Source organism: Patiria miniata, unplaced genomic scaffold, assembly GCF_015706575.1.
Source record: "Patiria miniata isolate m_02_andy unplaced genomic scaffold, ASM1570657v1 HiC_scaffold_7, whole genome shotgun sequence".
NCBI classification, from domain to species: Eukaryota; Metazoa; Echinodermata; class Asteroidea; order Valvatida; family Asterinidae; genus Patiria; species Patiria miniata.
In genome coordinates this window covers 39581480-39602304 of record NW_024037074.1, presented here as the reverse complement: position 1 = coordinate 39602304, position 20825 = coordinate 39581480, and the positions used below count along the sequence as shown (strand labels likewise).

The window sequence follows — 20825 nt, the reverse complement described above, 5'->3', positions numbered from 1 at the left end:
ACTTTTTTAAGCTCAAATTTTAAATCTTGGTTCAGTCAATTTTTTTTTCATTCTTTCTGTAAAACATTCTTTATACTATCATCAGAAGTTACTTTTACTTTTGCTCAAGTAAAAGAGGGGTTCACCTTTATATGTCTCCTAAAATCTTATGTTTGAATATGAGGCGGAGTAAAAAAATAAATAATGGTTTTTCGTCTGGGCTTTTTGAGGAAAAAAAGAAGGAGGTGGCCCCATTTTCTTTCTCCAAAGATGGCAGATTTTCCAAGATGATGGATTGATTCTTCCATTTTCTCGACTCCTTTGCTGATACGAATTGTATCAAAGGAGTCGTCACCCTTTCTACATAGCTACAATTTAGTTGGAAACAAAAAGACGATATATTTACAAAATTTGCAAAATATATTGCAAATGTATGATTTTTTTTTTAAGGTTGCGGGCAGGAAAAAGGTAGAAGGCCGGGACAAGAAACTTGTTTATTTTTTTACTTGGCCTATAGGCATGTAATGTACATGCCTAGCTAATGAATGTCTTCAGCAAATCTGTGTAAATTTTCATAACCATTTGAAACAACAGTTTTTGTTAATCACCAGGGAGACAAGGGGTAGAATTGTATATGCTATTACAATAAATTACTGTATATGAAATAAAAGAATAAAATTTAATTGCAAATTTCAACTGTGTTGTGGTTATTGTATATTTATTTCATTTGAGTTTGACGAACTATCCTGAATGAAATAATTATGATCAAACCCCTATATCTACTATATCAGTACATTTGAGTTAAGATTCATTCTGCATGTGTTAAAAAAACACGTCAAAAATAACTTTTCGAACGTTTTTTCCCCGTAGTAATTGCACACAACTTATAGAACACTCAAATACGGACTTGACTTTTGAAATAAAGTATTTCTGTACACGTCTGAAATTTAAAGTGGTTCTCCAACAGTGTAACACAGTTGGAGAAATTCACTACCCCCCCCCCCAAAAAAATGGATCCTACTTTTGTAAATAGAATCACTAAAAAGCCCAGCATCCTCCTTTTCATGGCCTTGTATCACAACTAATGAAGTATGCATTTTTACGATTCTTTATTTGGTTTAGATCTTTGGAAAAATGAAGCAAAGCTAGAATTAGTGGTGGCAATTACTCAAGTCCCGGATTGCGTTACCCAATAAACTCTTGATAAACTTAGAGATTTCTTCCAAAAGATAAACTGCCAGACACATTAATTCCCCAAGAGTTTTCATTTTATTTTACTCTGCCATATTTGTGTGCATTTTATTTTCGTTTAAAGCAACACTTATAATTGCTCAAAATCTTAAGCAGTTTGGATATTGAATTTCTCAATAAACGAGCACATTTTTAAGAAATAATATATTTTTCATGTGGTGGTGAGGGGGTACTGGGCTATAGACATAATTACGATACCCGAATGACGCAATTAGACCGATAGCGGGCGCAATAAATTCGCGAAAGGTGAGGGTTCACAATTTTCTACGCGAGCTTGTTTGCATAAAAAGTCCCCCCCCCCCCCCCCCCAATTGGGAGAACAGAATTGGGAGAAAAAAATTCTCTCAGTTCGATATCTGGCCTGAAAACAAACGAGTGAGGCTATAAGTCAGGCACTCAGACGTGGAACGACATCCTCCAGTGCCCATATACGAATTTCTAATTGAAAAAGATTTTGGACCGATTTACTGGCCTTCAACCAGAGGTGAATTTTATTCCGACAGCCCCGCAGGCGGTCAAAAATCCCCAGGGCAAAAGCTGCATCCATCCGTGGAAATCCATTTTGAAAGCCAAATTTGTCCTTCGGCGCCACGCAACCCACCACTGAATGGGTTTAGAATGGGAGGTTTTAAAAGACCTAATTGATGCACCCTTTTGTTGCTCCATTTCCTTGGTACCCCTTTACTATAGCCAAGCACTTCATTTCAGTAGAAGCTAGGTGTTTGCCAACAGTTACAGCAGCTAGCAGTTATTTCCAGAGTCGAATTGGCCTACATCAAAGATTCCAACAAGAATTCCAAATTCCTTCATATTCGCCAGTAGTAAGGTAGGGTAAACCTTTTTAAACCTTTTGTGTATTTATTTCGAGTACTTAGTTTGATTTATCGATTTAGACGAGAGGGTAGTAAAAAAAAAAACAACAATTACAGTCGAACACCTTTATAACAAGAACATTGGGACTTGACAAATTACCTTGATTGGAAAACAAAGACTTGTAATGAGACCTAGAATTGTTCTTGTTTTTAAGCAGGTCCTTAATTGTATTAACAGTGCTCCTCTTATCAGAGTTCGACTGTATAGCAACGGTGCACTGAGTCGTTAAATCAATCTAGAAAATGTATGTGTTTTCTTTTTAATGTTTCATGAGGTGGAAGACTGTCCTCGCGAATACATGTATTTTATACCAAGACGATTAATTTGGTAACTCATTAGTTTAATAATAATTTGCCCTTGCTTAACTCGGTCCCGATTGAAGTTAGTTGTTCTTTCAAACGGATGCATGTTCCCCGATATGTTCCCAATACCGCTGTTCCCCTATCCTGACCCTAAGCCTAACCCTAAGCTTAGGCTTAGGTGAGATGGCCTAGCGGTTAAGAACACTGGACCCATGCTCTGGTGTTTCAGAGGCAACAGTGGCGTGGGTTCAAGCCCGGGCCCGGACACTTGTGCCCCTGATCAAGGCACTTAACCATTTTTGCTTCGTGCTTCGGATGGGACGTAAAGTAGGTCCTGTGTGCTGTATAAATGTACGTAAAAGAACCCAGCACTAAGAGAAGGGGTTCGCCCCGGTGTTTCTGGCAGTTATCCTCATAGATACACGAGGCTGTACGCGATGGCCACACCAGGCGTTTGTACAGAAGCTAACAGATACAGCAGCCTAACCCTCACCCTAATCCTAAGGATTTCGGGAAACATCGGTGTTGGGGAACATATTGGGGAACATTGGATACTGACACCCCCTTTAAAACACAATACTGGACAAGTTCGCTTTTCCAACAATCATTTAGTGTATGAATAAAAATGAAAATAGGCCTACGGTAGTTTCGCTAAAAACTTAAAATATTTTTACTTCTAGGCCTAAGCTTTTGCCACGCTGTGTTTTTGTTATAGTTTATTGCGAATTACCAAAAGGGGTGAACTGGCAGAATTGCAGTATTTAATCGTCATTTCGTGCAGGCCGTGCAAAAATGGCTACTTTGGGAAATGTTATTTGGAAACAAATTTTTATTTCAATTTTAAGAAAGCGAGAGTTTAATGTTAAAAATAAGACTTTAATGCATATTTGCATTTGACAAGTTTCACAAAGATACTTTGCAGAAATAATGTTTTGAAGCTAGTAAAATTGGGGCCAAAACAATACATGAAATGCCTAAGGTCTTACAATAGTAAAATGGGGGCCAAAACAATAAATGAAATGCTTAAGGTCCAACAATTACTTTTGTATTGCTTTGATGCAGGAAAAAAATCATCGTATAATTTCAAAATTGTTCTAAAAACAGAAGAAAAAAATGATCAGAGCGCTGATGGACTCATCTTGTGTGTCAATCAAGGGCGGATCCGGGGGGGGGGGGCCAAAGGGGGCCATGCCCCCCCCCCCCAAACGAAACCAATTTTTTTTTTATGTGACATCGCAATAAAGGCAGGCAATGAGTACACCACCATCTTTTCCTCAAAAAAGTGGTCAGAAATTGCCTCAGATCGCACCACAGAGCATGTAGAATCCAAAAAAAATTCGGGGCCCTTATATAAAGTGGGCCCCGAACCCACGCCGTAATTTTTTTGACCCACTTTTTTGGGGGACCAAATTTTTTTTGGCCCCCCAAAAAATTGTGTTCTGTATCCGCCCTTGGTGTCAATCCAGTTGGTTGAGTATTAAGGTATGGCAAATGATGCAGTTGAGGCTGTTTTCGAGAGTTGGGTTTTGAAAAGGTTGGTCTGTTTCTTTGAGGAGAGGTTGAAAGAGTGATTTGGTTCGCAGTCTGTTGTCAAGGGTGATGAGGTCCCGGCTACCCGGCATGCAGTGAGATTACTTGTGTGAGGTCCTGCATGAAAAAAAAGGTGTACATTTGAATGCAGGACTTAAAATGTGTTATAACCAGGCTTGGTTTGAGGATTGTAGGATTGATGGATGGAGGGACTGTACGTGTTGCCACCATAGCGTGCCTGCCTTTTAGATCTCTGAATGGGCAGTCAGGTTTACCAGCTAACATTTTGACAAAAAAATTCAAATATCTCGAAGTTGCACAAATCTCTCGAAGGACGAAGTACATTATTGTGACATTATTGAGGGTTTTTTTGGGTACAAAGACAACATTAATCGTTGGTTGACTTTCCACAGAGAGAGAATAGAGTTAACTGGTAGGCGTCAAAATGATCAAATTTAGGCCAACAAAACACTTTCCTGTGGATATTGTACCTGATTTCCATGGTACATTTGATTTTCATAACTTTCCAGACTAGTCTCCTATATACTGCAGTAATTGGCCTGTACGAGACGGAAGGAATTGTGGATCAATGTTTGGCCTTTAAGCAACAATATCGCTCTTTTCACGCTTACACTGAAAAAATGCCTGGGTAAATTTTACCCAAGAAAGGGTGAAACTTGGAACTACCCAAACTTGGGTTGTTCTATAACCAATTAATTGTTTGTGTTAGAATTTCTGTTAAATTCAACCAAAAGTTAAATTTGGTCTTGAATGATCACAAAATTTGGTTGAATTTAGCATAAATTCTAAACAATTGGTTATAGAACAACCCAAGTTTGGGTATAGTTCCAGTGTTCACCCTTTCTTTGGTAAAATTAACCCAGGCAATTTTTCAGTGTAGTGTAGGAATGCACAGCCTCGACCTGGCAAATTTACACAATAGATATGGCCGGTTCAGTGATTCCCGTGTCGGGGTTTCGATCACTGAACTGGCTATTTTCATTGTGTAAAGTTGCCAGGTCGAGGCTCTGCATTATGGCGGAGCGTGAAAAGAGCGTGTTTGCCAGACTGTGACCCTCCGGGGTTTCAGCAGGTACGCTATTATCCGTAGGAGCGTTGCATGTCGCGTTGAAAGGCTGTTTTTCATCCAGTCAAACGAACAAGGTACCAATATCCGAGCACAGAATTGTGTAACCCAACATATTCAGATATGGATGTCTGCCGGGGACCCCCTGCTGCATGTGGCCCCTGGGGCCCAAAAGAAGGGGGAAAATAAGGGGCTGGATCAAACATTCGAGGTACCACATAAAACCAAGTTTAAATGAACAATTACACCCTACTAGGTATAAAATATCCATTGCCAGACAAATTGTCTGCTGCATAGGGCCCGCCAGACACACCCAAAGTGGATGGAGGAGGGGCGTGGCCGTCACCCCCTTCTTTTCTTTTTCGCTGATACGGTTGCAACGTGATGATTAAGAAGAAAATGAACCTAGAAAAAAATATAGTTTATATTGATGCCTTAGCACTTGTAGAAAATGAAAATGTAACATAAGAGTGATTTCAGGTCAGACTAATTCAGTTAAGAGTGGGGCAAAAGCGCGAAAGGGGGCGTGGCCGCCACCCCCTCTGTGTACATTTTCGCTTTTATCGTCGCAATGCAATTTTTAAATCATGCGGAATTTCTCTGACAGTTGTGCTAATGTCTTGCAGTTATTTTGACACCGGTTGTATGAAATTAGGGCATACCTTCGTCAACAACTGTTCATTTTCCAGAACAGGTAAGCCTAAGTTAACTTTTCCCATAATATACACGTATCATGCACATGTGGATGAAATTAAGTGTGCATTGAGAGAACAGATCGAATTGAAACCTCCCAGATGCATTTTATTGATGCCTTGGTAGTTTTAGAAAATTACATCTTAAGAATGATTTTAGGTTAGACAAATTAACTAATAAGAAAAGAGTGGAGGGGCGTGGCCGCCACCCCCTCCATGTGCATTTTTGTCCATATCGTCACAAGGTGTTTGTTTTTAATTGTGCCAAGTTTGTCTGACATGTTTACCTCTGTATTTCAGTTGCTTTGAAACCAATGTTATGAAAATAGAGCACACCTTCGTCGCCAAATGTCCATTTTCCAAAAGAGGGAGACCTAATGTTAACTTTTCCATGATCATGTTTAATGTCCATGACAGTGCGCATGAGAGTGCCGACTTAACCATGGCAACTAAACATATTTTGAAAGGTTGAATTGAAAGTTAACATGTACCACAGATGTCCAGTGGTCTTTTTTATTTAGATACCAGTAATTACATTGAAACACACAGGACTAGCAGGAGATGACTAGTCGTAAAACAGTAACAGCTTTGGGGATTGGGCTGAAGATGGAATTGAATCTTAATGGGCAGCAGTGCAGGGCGGATAAGGTCAAATATTTTGTACAATATTGAGCACATTGTAACATATTTTTCAATGGAATATAGCAGTATTTACCATAACACCCAGTTAAGTATCCAGATCGACTTGGGTAAACCACGTTTTAACTCTTTACCAATCCCACTGGTCATCGTAAGTATGCGACGTTTGTCCGAAGTACCTATTATAAATATTGTTTTGCACCTGCTTTAAAAAACAAAGCATTAAAAAGGAGGATGGAGATCAGAGGTTGTGAGAAAATTGTCTTTGGTGTCTAAATTCATGACCAGAAGTAAAAGTGGGTATACAAAGTTCACTGACCTCTCAAAGGTCGATCACCAGAGGTCAGACATGAACTGTCCATATAATAATATGGAAATTCATATCATGGCAACAAGAAGACTAGGAGTTTAGATGTGGGTCGTGAAAAAGTAAGGTTTACATAGTTAATACACAGCTCCATGGTTAATATCACCATTGAGGTATTTCTAACCCCATGATATCACTAAATACCTTGGGCATTAAGTTCATTATTGACCTCTTGAAGCACACCAGAGGTCAGAGATGAAATGCCCTGCGTACGAAAATTCTTTTCATAGCATAAACAGTACACCTGCATTTAGAATTGGGTTTTGAAAAAAAAATTGCCCAAGTTAAATACTAGTAGTAGTCGAATAAATATCTATCAATATATACAAAAGCCATGACCTCTGTCAATTATGAAATTTTCCATATCGGATCATTATTTGTATTGTATGAAGAACCATACGAATTGTTTGATCTCAAAGTAAACAACTGTTTAAGATATTCGACTTTAACAGTCGATACTGCTCAATAAGATTCAATTCCATCTTCAGACTCAAGTCCCAAAACTACTTAGAAAACATCTCCTGCTACCTGTGTGTTGTAATTACTTTTAAAGTTGTATAAGGCCGAATGCAAAAATAAAACGTGTTTCTCGTCCGGGTTCTTGAAAAAAAAAAGGAGGAAGAGGGGCTTTTTATTTTTTATTTTTATTTTTTGAAAGATGGTCACCATTTTAAAATTTCCTGCAACCGTTGGTGTTTCCACTGTTCAAAGACACTTTTAAAATGAAAGACAAGTTGGACAAGAAAACTGAACATATTTGCCATTTATAGTTGTATTGGTCACATATTTCGCAAGCATTTATTTTCCAATGAATTTGTGGACTTTTTCGGTGTTTTTAACTGCATTTTTCAAACATAAAAAAAAAACAATTAAAAAAATCCAGGCGGCCTCCAAAAAGGAAGCGGGCGGGACGAGAAACAAGGTGTTTTTTTTACTTCCCCTAATAAAAGGACCACTGGACATCTGTAGTGTAAGTTTCAATTCAACCTTTTATAATGTAAAGCAAACATCACAGAGAAACTTGATACGATCAAAACATGCATTGTGACAATATACAAATGTAGGCACAAATGTACATGGAGGGGGTGGCGGCCACGCCCCTCCACTCTTTTTGCACCACTCCTAAGTTAAGTTGTCTAACCTAAAACCGGTACATTGTAATTTACTAAAACTACCAATTAAGGCATAACAAAAACTGGTTATATTTTCGTACTCTTAATTTTGTAATGCATCTCGGATGTTTCAAATGAATTCAATCTGCCACTGTCATGCGCACTACCATGCATGTGCATGTGTGTACATTATCAATGGGAAAAGTTGTTCAATTATGCATGGGAGCTCTATTTTCATAAAATGGGTTTCAAAACAACTGAAATACATCAGTAAACATGTCAAAGAAACTTGGCACAATTAAAAACAAACACACTGTGACGATATGGACGAAAATGCACATGGAGGGGGTGGCGGCCACGCCCCCTCCACTCTTTTCATAAGTTAATTTGTCTAACCTAAAATCATTCTTAAGATGTAATTTTCTAAAACTACCAAGGCATCAATAAAACCTGGTTTTATTTTCATACTTTTAAATTTGTAATACATCTGGGAAGTTTCAATTCGATCTGTTAGTCTCAATGCACATGTGCATGATACGTGTACATTATCAATGGGAAAAGTTAACTTAGGCCTACCTGTTCTGGAACATTTGTTGACGAAGGTGTGCTCCAATTTTATACAACTGGTGTCAAAATAACTGCAAGACATTAGCACACCTGTCAGAGAAATTTGGCATGATTTAAAAATTGCATTGCGACGATATAAGCGAAAATGTACACAGAGGGGGTGGCGGCCACGCCCCCTTCGCGCTTTTGCCCCACTCTTAAGTTAATTAGTCTGACCTGAAATCACTCTTACGTTACATTTTCATTTTTTGTACAAGTGTTAAGGCATCAATATTAACTAGTTTCATTTTCTTCTCAATCATCATGTTGCAACCGTATCAGCGAAAAAGAAAAGAAGGGGGTGACGGCCACGCCCCTCCTCCATCCACCTTGGGTGTGTCTGGCGGGACTTATGCAGCAGACAATTTGTCTGGCAATGGATATTTTATACCTAGTAGGGTGTAATTGTTCATTTAAACTTGGTTTTATGTGGTACCTCCAATGTTTGATCCAGCCCCTTATTTTCCCCCTTCTTTTGGGCCCCAGCGGCCACATGCAGCAGGGGGTCCCCGGCAGACATCCATATCTGAATATGTTGGGTTACACAATTCTGTGCTCGGACATTGGTACCTTGTTCGTTTGACCAAAATGCTCTGGGCTGGCGTACTAATAGTCCAGTACTGAAGAACTGACATAGATGAAAAAATGGCTATAAACTGTTTCACGGCCCCTGGACTGTTTCCCCACTTTTTAAAGTGGGGGGGGGGGGGCTATCATATCGGGTTTTTTTCACGTTTTTTCGTCCCTGACTAAAAATTGGAGCATGTGTATAGCTCAGAATAGCTGATTCAGGATTCCAATCTCAAAAATGATGTTTAAGTGATAATCTTTTTCTAAACCAAATTGGTTAATTAAAGTAGTCAGAAATTGAATCAGATCGAATTTGTCGGGGCCCTTAAGCCGGCCCCGAACGCCAACCATTAAGGCTTGGCGCTTCACGCTCGCATTGGTTCTAATCAAGGTATGTCTCCCCCCCCCCCCCCCCCCCCTCATTCTTGTGAGAAGTGACGCCCTTGCTCGGCGTGCCACTGCACTGTCCAAAGTGCTACGCGTAACTCATGAAGGCCTACAACCGACCCTCAGTCGCCACGTGTCTTGGGTACATGTATTTGACTTCAGCGGATACGGCCGGGCTGGCGGTGTGTCGATAACCAAACGCATATGGGTGTCGCGAAGGGGGGGGGTGGGGCTGGAGTATCCTCTTCCCCCCCCCAAAAAAAAAAAAAGAAGAAGAAAAAGGGTATGAGAGACAGAAAAAGAGGCTCGAAGTCATATTGTTGTTTATTGTATGAGGCCAAATGTCCCTGCCCACCCTCGAAAAATGATAAATCGAGAATAATATGCTGAAAAAGTACAGGATTTTTTTTTTTGGGAGGGGGGTATTGTGCTTCGCCCCCACCCTTCCCCCTCAAAAAAAAATCTTGGCGACGCACTCACCACCCAGCCAATCAGCATAGTATTATGAGTCTTTATTATATTTTCACCATTATAAACCGTTTCTTACAAATTAATGTAAACCTTTATCCCTATACAGATGTCGTCAACAATGGTCATTGAAGAACCCAAACAGAAACTCGCTGCCGCAGACGAAGATGCTCCGGAGTGCAGCTATTGCTCCGTCAGACCGCCGTGTCTTCAACGCTTCGCACGGCCGGCTTTCTTCGTTGTCGTTGTCAGCATGTTCCTCTTTGCCGATAGTTTTATCGTCGGGGTGATCCAGGGGTCGATAACCACAACTGAACACCGGTATCAGTTCAGTCTCAGTCAGATTGGCCTGTTATTATCAGGCTTTTCCGTAGGCGGCGTCTTTGGCATCGTGCTCGTAATCTTATTCTTCGGTAAGCCGGATACCAATCGACCACGCCTACTGGGAATATGTTCCCTGATGAGTGGTCTTGCGACTGTTGTAGAAACCATCCCACAGTTCATTCAAGATCCATACGTTCCTGCAGGTTTTGAGGCTACCAACGACACAGAGGGCGCGTTTCAGCAGGTAGAGATGCTGTGCATGGCAGACAAGTCGGGGGCAGACTGCACAGACCAGCCGGCTGAGACTGTGTCTCCTAATCAGGTTGCTTTCTACATTATGCTGTCAGGCACACTGCTTGAAGGTGCAAGTATCATGATCATGTTCCCAACAGTGTACGCATACATCTCAGAAAATACAACTCCAAAAAATACGGCCTTTTATACAGGTAACTGTGTTTTAATCTCATCAGATGTAAACCTGCCATTGATTTTAACTAAATTGAACTACCTTATGTTTTCTTCAGTATGCTACGATCTAAAAGTGTGATGGTATATAAATATTGAGTGGCTCAGAGTGAAATGGGAGGAATATTATCGCAAGGTAAAATCTGGACATTTCCATTTCACGAGGCGAAGCCGAGTGAACTGAAAAGTCCAGATTTTACCGAGCGATAATATTGCTCCTATTGAAGCCCAGGCGCGGATCCAGAGGGAGGGTTTTGGGGGTGTTCCCCCCCCCCCCTGCTCTGTCCCAAAAATATTTTTCCATAGAAATTCCTGGGGGGAAAATGCGAACCCCCCCCCCCCCTGCTCCGACACCCATTTTTTTTGTTGCTAGTAATAATGTCCGCCTGGCACAAAATACGTACTGAGCCAGCTTGGTTAGGGGGTATACGTACATTATTCTGTGATATAGTGTTAATAATCGTCGGATTTGAACAGCACCCCCATCGAAAGTATGGTACGACCCCCCCCCCTGCTTTTTTATTTTACGCCCCTGAAGCCACTCAATATTTGTTTTATATAACTGACATGGCCAATAGATCCTTGTCATGTGACATATTTGAACTTTTATTTCAATGAAAAAGTTGGCCAAACATTCTACGTCTGGCATTCCGTTATATTTTGTAATTTGTTCGAAATTTTTTCATACACACGGTATAAATAATAACTGATTAATGGAAAATATCGCCCGAGATTATTAGTTTCTCTCCAATCACCATGTTTTAATCAGGTATCTGGGGAGCTGTGGGTGGCCTGTCACCAGTAGCAGGCATCTTCGCGACTGCGGCATTTCTTGGTCTGTGGGTAGACTTCTACAGAACCCCCTCATCAGCCGTGCCCGTGACTCCCGAGGACAGGGCGTGGGTGGGAGCATGGTGGCTGGGCTACCTTGTTGCTGCAGGCTTGTATGTGCTTCCAGCGTTGCCCCTCTTTGGATTTCCCGTGGTGATGAGAAAGTCCCGTACCAACGCCGAAGGCAGCGACAGCGTCAGTGGAGATGACGGGGACACGGAAAACAAGAGTGGGGCACAGTTCCCCAAAGGAGAAACTTCGAGTGGTAATGAAAATAATTATGTTTACATATTATTCTACAGTAACCCAATACGTTTGCGCTGATTAATTATGGTCTGTAACTCTCTGATGATCAATGGCAAAAGTTACAGGGACTGTTTTTTTATACCATGGTATAATATTAAACGTGTTTGAGGGGTTCATTTTCGCGATTATATCCCCAAACAGGTAGTTTGTCGACGTTGTGGAAGGTGTTGAAAAACCGTGACTGCATGCTGACATGCCTGTCCCAAGCTGGTGCTTTCCTCCTTGTGTATGGCTATGGTATCTTCGTTCCCAAGTACCTGGAAATTCAGTTTGAGGTAGAAACCCGACTTGCCGACATCCTGACAGGTAAGGCTGCAATAGTTACATCAGACATTGGTAGATTTGTGGAAACTACAACATGTGGTTTAGGCGGCCTACTCACCACAGTGCACTAGTGGTGTGGTTGTGTTCATTTTACTTACCAATATATTCGCGCCATTGTAAAAGCATGATATGACATCATGATGTAATACGGTGCCTAATGCTCTTGGAATAATGACGTAATTAAGTGACTATTCATCTAGTGCAAGAAGTATTACAGGTTAAATTATCCCCCCCCCCCCTCTCTCTGTCTCTCTCTCTCTCTATCTCTCTCTTGTTTTCTTAAACTATTTAACGCAATCACACATATTCAGAATAGTTACACTTTTCTCAATGACTAAGTTGACTAATAAGACGATGTTCCGGTAACTGTAGATTTGATTAATGTTGAACTTTAGAAAATGACGGAAAATACATTGCATCTGGGTACCATTTAAGCAATACCTTGTTACAACAGTAAATTTATCCACATTAACATTTTTTCCTTTCAAACAACGAAAGGAATCATTGGGCAATATGAACAATAAATACACATTTGAGAGCGGCTAAGATAAGGACTACGCAACTCACATTTAACATTACGAAATCACTTACAGTTACCAAGTTTAAACGGCGAGACCTTGTGATACTTATTGGCCTATATCCATCATTCATCAGGTTGTCTTCTAGCTCCAGCATACGCCATCGGCTTCATGCTGGCTGGTTCCCTCGTCAAACGATTCAACATTCAATACCGGGGCCTAGTCTCCCTCTCGTGCGTCGCACTTTTCCTCGGCGTCGCTGGCCTCACGGCGAATTTGTTCATTGGTTGCCCAAATGAGAATGTTGCCGGTGTCTTCACGCCATACAAGGGACAAAGGTATGCTAGTAACAATTGTGTAAACTGTAGCCGACACAAAGTCATTTTGGTATAATTTATTAGGTCATGATGAGTGTTGTATGTAGGCTATGACGAATGATAGGCAGATTTGAGTCTACCCGATGTTGTTCTCCAAAATCCTTAGGGTTAGGGTAACGGTTGGGGAACATAGGTTTTGGGGAACACATTGATATGCACCCGACAGATTTAGTACGTGTGATCATGTCTGAAAATAAATAGTACACGATTCTTGTTTTTCAGCCAGCTTGATTTAGAGGCGCCCTGCAACTCAGACTGTGAATGTTCTTTGTCTGCGTACTCACCTGTATGCGATGGCCATGGGATCACCTATATATCAGCCTGCCACGCAGGATGCCAACTCGTCACTGAGCAGGTATGGGTAGATTTAGTCCAAAAATTTGGGACTCTTAATGCTGAGTATGAGAGTCCCACAACTTAAGGTACTGAAAACATGCAAAACAAGAAAATAGACTGACATCTAAAACAACCAGTCCAACAACTCTTCAGTGCTGCATCAATCAACTGTCAGCTGACTGTGCCAAAAGAAATATCTCGGATGTCGGGTACCAGGTCACTATTTCTACACATTTCTCCATAGTCAGGCACCAGACTAATGACACTGAATGACGACGTCAGTCCTGCGAAAAAGTTGGACCATGATGGACATGTACAAGTCTAGTCTTTAGCCTCATTTGAAATCACTTGACTTCCCTCTCATGTGCAAGCCACTGCCAACTATTGACGAAAAGTCGCTTTCAAAAATTGAATTGAGTCTTCAAACTTGGTTGGTGAAATACTGAGGACCTTTTCTTTGCCCAAAGAAAGTTTTGGAGAAATTTGCAGGCTAAAAAGTGAGTAAAGTTGGCCTGATCTTTTGCATCGTTTTTGAGAACTTAAGTTCCCAGTCTGGGGGTAGATTGTGCTTCCGACACTGAAGGGGAATTTGACCAATAGGCTAATAATCATTTGACTCTGCCATTGTTTTTGGTCAACAAGCTCAAATTTGATTTTCCGATATATTATAAGAGGAAAAATACGGTTTACCTGTACATGTATACCTTATTCAACTAATGCCCATTCGCCTGCAGAATCAGGAATATGGAGATTGTTCATGCTTAGCCACTGGACCAACCAACCTAAATGGTACACCTCTGGCGTTGAGGGCGCTTGTGACAGTCACTGCATCTCCTACGCACCGTACCTGGTTTTGCTGACTGCAGTACTGCTGTTTGCGCAGTTCGCACAGCTCATGCGTTTTAATATCGTCATGAGGTAACTTTTTTTCCATTCGCTATTATACAAATAACGAATGTTTGTGAGTGCGATGGTAAGAATAATTTCATGAGGTGACAGATTGAATGTTCTATTCCACGAGGCGAAGCCGAGTGGAATAGAACATTCAATCTGTCACCGAATGAAATTATTCTTTCCATCGCACGAACGTAAAACATTCGTTATTTGTTTTATACAACACCTGAATAAATTCTCGTCATTTGATTGGTAAATTATAAACTACAATTTAGTTTGATTTTAAAGATGTTGAACTACCCCTTCACGAAAATGTTTGAACCCAACGCTGTAGCGCTGGCTCTTTGGAACAATACGCGCTACGCTGAACGCGCACACCAGCATGCATTTTGCACGCAAATACCGCGTCATGGAACAAGCGCAAAGTGAAACGGTATAACGCATGGGTATAACGCATGGTCGCACCGTGCATTATACCGAATAATAATATGTCACGTGATCTACAATTCACCAATCAGATGACGGGGATTTATTCAGGTGTTGTAGAAAACTTTTAATACAACACCTGAATAAATCCCCGTCATCTGATTGGTGGATCGTTGATCACATGTCATTGAATTATTTCGTACCAACGGCACGGCGCGCGCGCGGCGCGCAGCGAACAGTGCAATGGAAGTTCTATTGCATGGTGAATAGAACTTCCATTGCACAGTGTCACTGCTGCCGGTGGTGGCGCTGTTTTAAATCGAGATAAAATTGAATATGATGATTCCCAACCTGTTGAACAGTTTGCATAAATTAAATATGATGAACTTGTCGAACTTTTAAACAGTTTTTAACCTGAATATATTGGCTATTAAAAGTCAACCGATCAAATGACAAGGATTTATTTAGGCGTTATATAAAACAAATAATGAATGTTTCACGTTCGTGCATTGGAGAGAATAATTTCATTCGGTGACAGATGAAATGTCCCATTCCACTCGGCTTCGCCTCATGGAAATTATTTTTACCATTGCACTCACAAACATTCATTATTTGTATAGTTTTTTTTGTATTGAAAACTCATCGGGCAAGGCCCCTTTCGTATAAATTTCTAACTCCAAAACAGAAAGCGACTTGCAGTGTTAATTAATTTGTTTTGATTTGAGGGATTTTGAGGATATTTTGTATAATAAAAAATATATATATATATATTTGGGTTTTTTTAAAGATGCGTTTCATCAGCAGAAAGGCCTGTGGCTCTGGCAATCCTATATCTTGCCGGTCTACTCGGTGAGTACGAACACATAGGTTGTTTTGATTTGAGGATATTTTTATACTAAAAAAAAACCCCGCAATACAGGTTTTCCAGGCCAATTTCCTAAAATGTTCATTCGCTTCTGAAAAAAGGTCATGCGCTTTCGTCTGAATTTTGAGAATCGCTCTGAACACGCTTTTTACCCGACAGCAGAAAAGTAGATGTCCGGTTTTCGTCCTCCGTAATGGAACATTAAAGGCAAACATTCAAAAATGAATCTGTCAAAATATTATGAAATATCCTACTTGATTGTAAGGAAATAATAGGACCAAGCATCCTGTGAAATCACTGCACCTATATTGTCATTTTCGAGAACAGAGGAATTCTCATCATTTTCCTCGCGATGGTAATGAGCCAAACCATCACGCTTTGAATGGAAATCTATGCTTGGCGTCGAGAACAAAAGGAAGATGCATTGTCACAGTTTTCTCAAATGGTATAATGTCTCCTAAAGCCGAAATTAAATTTCGACAAGATACCTTGTTTTAATATTCTGCTTCCCATTAATTGTGATGTTCCTTGAGGGCGAGCGATCCGAGTTGAGTTGAATGTGTAATTGAATCGGCAAAAAAACATTTTTTTTTTGCAAATGGTGTCACCTGTGTACCTAATTTACCTTGACAAACAATTTTACTCTGTTCTAGATGTGAAAATGTTTCAAAAGCCGATTCAATCCCGAATTTTATTTTGTCCACATGTTTTTTGTCTTAGGTACTATCCCAGCTAGTTATATGTTTGGCGCCCTCATCGACACCGCCTGCGTGGGATGGCAACAAACGTGTTATGGCCAAGGAGCATGTTTTCTGTACGACAAGGTCTGGTACCGCTACACCTTCAACGGCGCGGCATTGGGGATTGCGATCATATGTCTTGGCTCCATGCTCATTGTATGGAAGTTTCCTTCGTACACAGATAAAGATGCCAATGATGACGTGAAGGGGAAGGAAAATAAAGCAAGCACTCACAACCAGCAAATATAACAAATTGTGCCTATTTTGGGAAAACGTAATCTTGCTTCTTTTTAAATAAGTACGGTAATATGAAAATGGATACATACATATGTATTTTCGAATGAATGGTAGGGTCTATTTAATTTTAATTATAAATCTCCTCGGGATGCAATTCATTACGGATTCCGCCCGGCCCTTTTAGGGTTGAGGAAACTGAGTTTAATCTCCGGGAGGATTATTTTCATATGATGATTTTAGTAAGAAATGTGATGCGATCAAGCTAAATAAGTAGTTTGTCGACCCTGGTCAATTTTTTTTTACAGATTTGAAATAAGTACAATCTTAGCATTACTGCTGTGAAAACCGCATGCGGGTACCATCTTTAGTTTAAAAATCATGGAAGTCGGAACACCAAGAAATGTGATGAAGTGATGTGATGAAGTCCTATTGTGGTCTTATTTTGGCCTGAATCTCCAAATGAAAATTCCCGACAAACGACTCATGTAGCTTGATCGCATCACAAATATTGATTTGGTGTGAGAAAACTGAAATTAATCCTACATGAAACATCCGAGACTATCGGGTTTTTTTTCAATGGACTGTTTTAGTAATAATATTTCTAATTTGGTTTCAGAAGACAGATTAATCATCCATGTAACCTCGTAGAGTACATGTATATTGTTTCCTTAAATATTTTAGTAATAATGTTTCTTATTTGGTTTCGGAAGACTGAGTTAAATGCTCAATGTAACCTCCTAGAATATATTTTTTTCATGAATTGTTTCAGTAGTAGCGTTTCTTATTTGGTTTAGGAAGACTGGGTTTAACCTCTTTAAATATAAGGATTACCATAAATCGTTTTTAGTAATAATATTTCTTATTTGTTTATAAGGAAGACTGCGTTTAATACGCTATGAAACCTTCAAGAATGTAATTTTTTTCACGAATTGTTTTTAGTAATTAGGAAAATTAGAAGACTGACTTAAATTTTGGTTGTAACCTAATTGTTTTTAGTAATAATATTTCTTATTTGATTAGGAAGTGTACATTTAATACTCTATGTAACCTCTTAGATTATGATTTTTGCATGAATTGTTTTATAGTAATAATTTTTCTTATTTGGTTTAGGAAGACTGAGTTTAACACTAAAAGGGCCGGGTTATTTTGACGATCTCTCAGCCGGGGGCGGATTTCCGCCCCCTAAGATCTCAGCCATCGAGTGACGAAAAATTATTAAACTTGGTACGTGCATAAAACAACTTATCATAAACATACCCAAGACATTTCATGACTATAGGTTAAAGGGTTTTGGAATTATGGTTAATTAATTATTCATATGTACAAATGGCAATTCTGCTCTGTGTACACTCCGTGGTCCGATGTTTATGTTTTTTGGTATCAAAAGATGCGCAAGGCTCGAGGCTAAAAAGTCATAACAGCTCGGGTCGGGGAAAAAAATTCAAGGCTATCGCGGAAAAAATTGGGGGAGGGGGCGGCGGATTCCGCCCCGGCCCTTTTAGGGTCAATACTCCATGTATATAACTCCGAGAATATATTTGTTCGTGAAGTGTTTTGGTAATAATATTTTGTATTTGGTTCAAGGAGCCTAAACTCAATTATGTAACCACTAAGAATATATTTTTTTCCACGAATTGCTTTAGTAATAATATTACTTATTTGGTTTAGGAAGACTGAGTTGAATGAACCTCCTAAAATATATTTCTTTCATGCATTGTTTTTAGTAAGAATTATATATTTGGTTTAAGGAAGACTGGGTTTAATACGTTACATAATCTCCTATAGAATGTAAGTTTTACATGAATTATTTTTAGTAATAATATTTCTTGTTATCGGTTTCGGAAGATGAGTTTGATACTCTATATTATACTCTATGTAACCTCCTATAGAATAGAATTTTATTCATGAATTGTTTTTAGTAATAAAATTGTGGTGGGGCGGAGGGGGGGGGGCTGTTGGGCCTGATCCCCCTTCGCGAGCAATTGCCCCCCCCCCCCGACCGTTAAAAAACATACAGGTATTTTTGTGTCTTTTATGGCAGTAGGCCCCCTAGTTGGTACTCTCGCAAATGAGCAACCTATTAGCTTTAAATGATACTTTAGCCACTTAGCATTACGAGCAAGCGTCTATTAACAGATGTTGGGAGGGGTAAATACCCCCTACGGCCCCTTCCCACGCGCCACTGCTATTGGACACCAAGACAATACGCAAGTGAATTTGCACTGATGAAAGATGCATGGCTTGGACGTTAAGCCTTAATTACATGACTATAACTTGCACAAAAGGCAAAACATGGGCCTGTAAATAAATTATTACTTTGATGGGAAGAATTTCCTTTAGAAATTGCTGGTTGGGAAATGGCTTACTCATTACACCAAGTACTATCGTATAACCTTGAGTTTTCGCTTATGCATCTCACGGGGCCATTCCAGGCAGAAGCAATTGACTTTTTTAACAGGTGTCTTCTAGCAATCAACTATCTCGCAAATGAGCAACCTATTAGCTTTAAATCATACGAGCAAAATTATCTTTAGCCACTTAGCATTACGAGCAAGCGTCTTTTAACAGATGTCTTTTAGCAATCAACTTATTTCCTCTATCTTGCAAATGAGCAAGCTATTAGCTTTAAATCACACGTATCAACATCGTGGGCGGGGCTACGACACGTTGGTTTGATACGATCGGTGACGGTCTATGACGTAACTGTTTTTGATGAATCTAAGAGTAAACCACAGTGGATTATATTTTAGCATGAACAACCAATGCGGTTGGGTCTAAACAGGTGTACATTCTGTGGAACCATCCCTTACTGAAAGCCAGCCTCTGTACATGTTTCAGTTTCGATCTTGACGCACGGCAGTTCTATCGTCTTGTACATGGAATGACACTTGGACGTTAACAAGATTCAGAGTCAATTGACAGACAAGTTGGATTTGACTACGACGAGCAACAATCAACAGAAATTGAACGCCACAATAAACTTCATATTTTCGGTTGAAGACTCGAGACTAAACACCGACTTTTCCTGATTTCACTCCTTAGTGTAGCTCGCTAAACTACAGGACTCAACAATGGCAAAACCAATAAGTTGGCTCAGTGTTTTCGAAACCGTAATATTTTGGGGCATGGTCATTGGTGTGACCATTGGTGATCGTTGCAGCACACACCAACACCAAATGATGTATCCTGCAGAAAATCGCGCCCTGTATGAATGCGCGTACTCTACCAAAACCGTGCGCTCTCTTCTCATCTGCGGACGAGAATGTGGCATGGATCAGCGTTGCAAGTCCTTTAACTTTAACTACTGCAGTCGGATGTGCACACTGAACAACGCCACACGGGCTGAGTATCCCAATTATTTCGATGCAACGCCCGGAGGTGTGTACTTCGATGCAGACAAGGACACGCCTCTCTCCTCGGTCGAAAACTCCGCGAACTCCGCAAAGAGTGGCAGAGAATAATTATACTTATCTACGACGGTTGACGTTTTTTGAAATTCTGATTTACCGCGGCTGATTAAGACGATGAAGTTTTTACGATGAAGTATTTACGAAACACCTTGCTAGGATGTTGGTAAATGACAGTCTCAAGCATCTTGTAAAATTATGGCACCTGGTGTGAAGTCATTTTCAAGAAAATTGTGTTTTGTATACATTTCCAACGCTGGTCGGCCGACCAGCGTTGGAAAAACCTAACTATTTTTCAACTACTGCTCCAAATTTACCATTTTTTCAGTCCAAATTTTGTTTGCTATTGGTTACATGTTCATGAACGGGTGCAGGCCAGCTAGACTGGTTCCCTTGCCTTATAATTTTCCATCATCTAAAAATTGATCCATTTTATCTTTTGTGGAGTCAAGGAACCAGACTACTTGAACATTTTTGTTTTTCTTGGTTTTTCCAACCTTTTCGAACACAAAACTTCAAAAATGTCAGTGTAACAATATTTGAGCTATTATACTAACCCCTCAAATAGTTCATTTCTGAAAATTACAGCAAAAGCCAATTATGTACAATCCCTTTAACATTTAACACAACAATCGAAATTGTACATTATATTCAGAATATTTGAATAGTAATTTTATGAAATTGACGATATGAAATTTACATTTCTGTGCAACATTATAGTCAAGTTAGTTTTAGCTTACAACTTTTCTCGATATATAATGATATTGAAATAAATTCCTTCCATATAATTTAGAAATTTACTGATATTTTGGCAGGTGCGATGAATTTCTGGATTGATTTCAGCGAGTGATAGAGAATTTAGACTGGTTAAAATTTTGTAAAATCGTACTTTACCGCCACTTGTAGCTGTCA

General features: G+C 39.8%; 1 pseudogene; it reads left to right on the top strand.

The window, feature by feature from the left end:
• The first annotated feature begins 1939 nt into the window (after window positions 1-1939).
• On the top strand, window positions 1940-16824 carry LOC119718816 (annotated as a pseudogene).
• Window positions 16825-20825: the final 4001 nt, after the last annotated feature.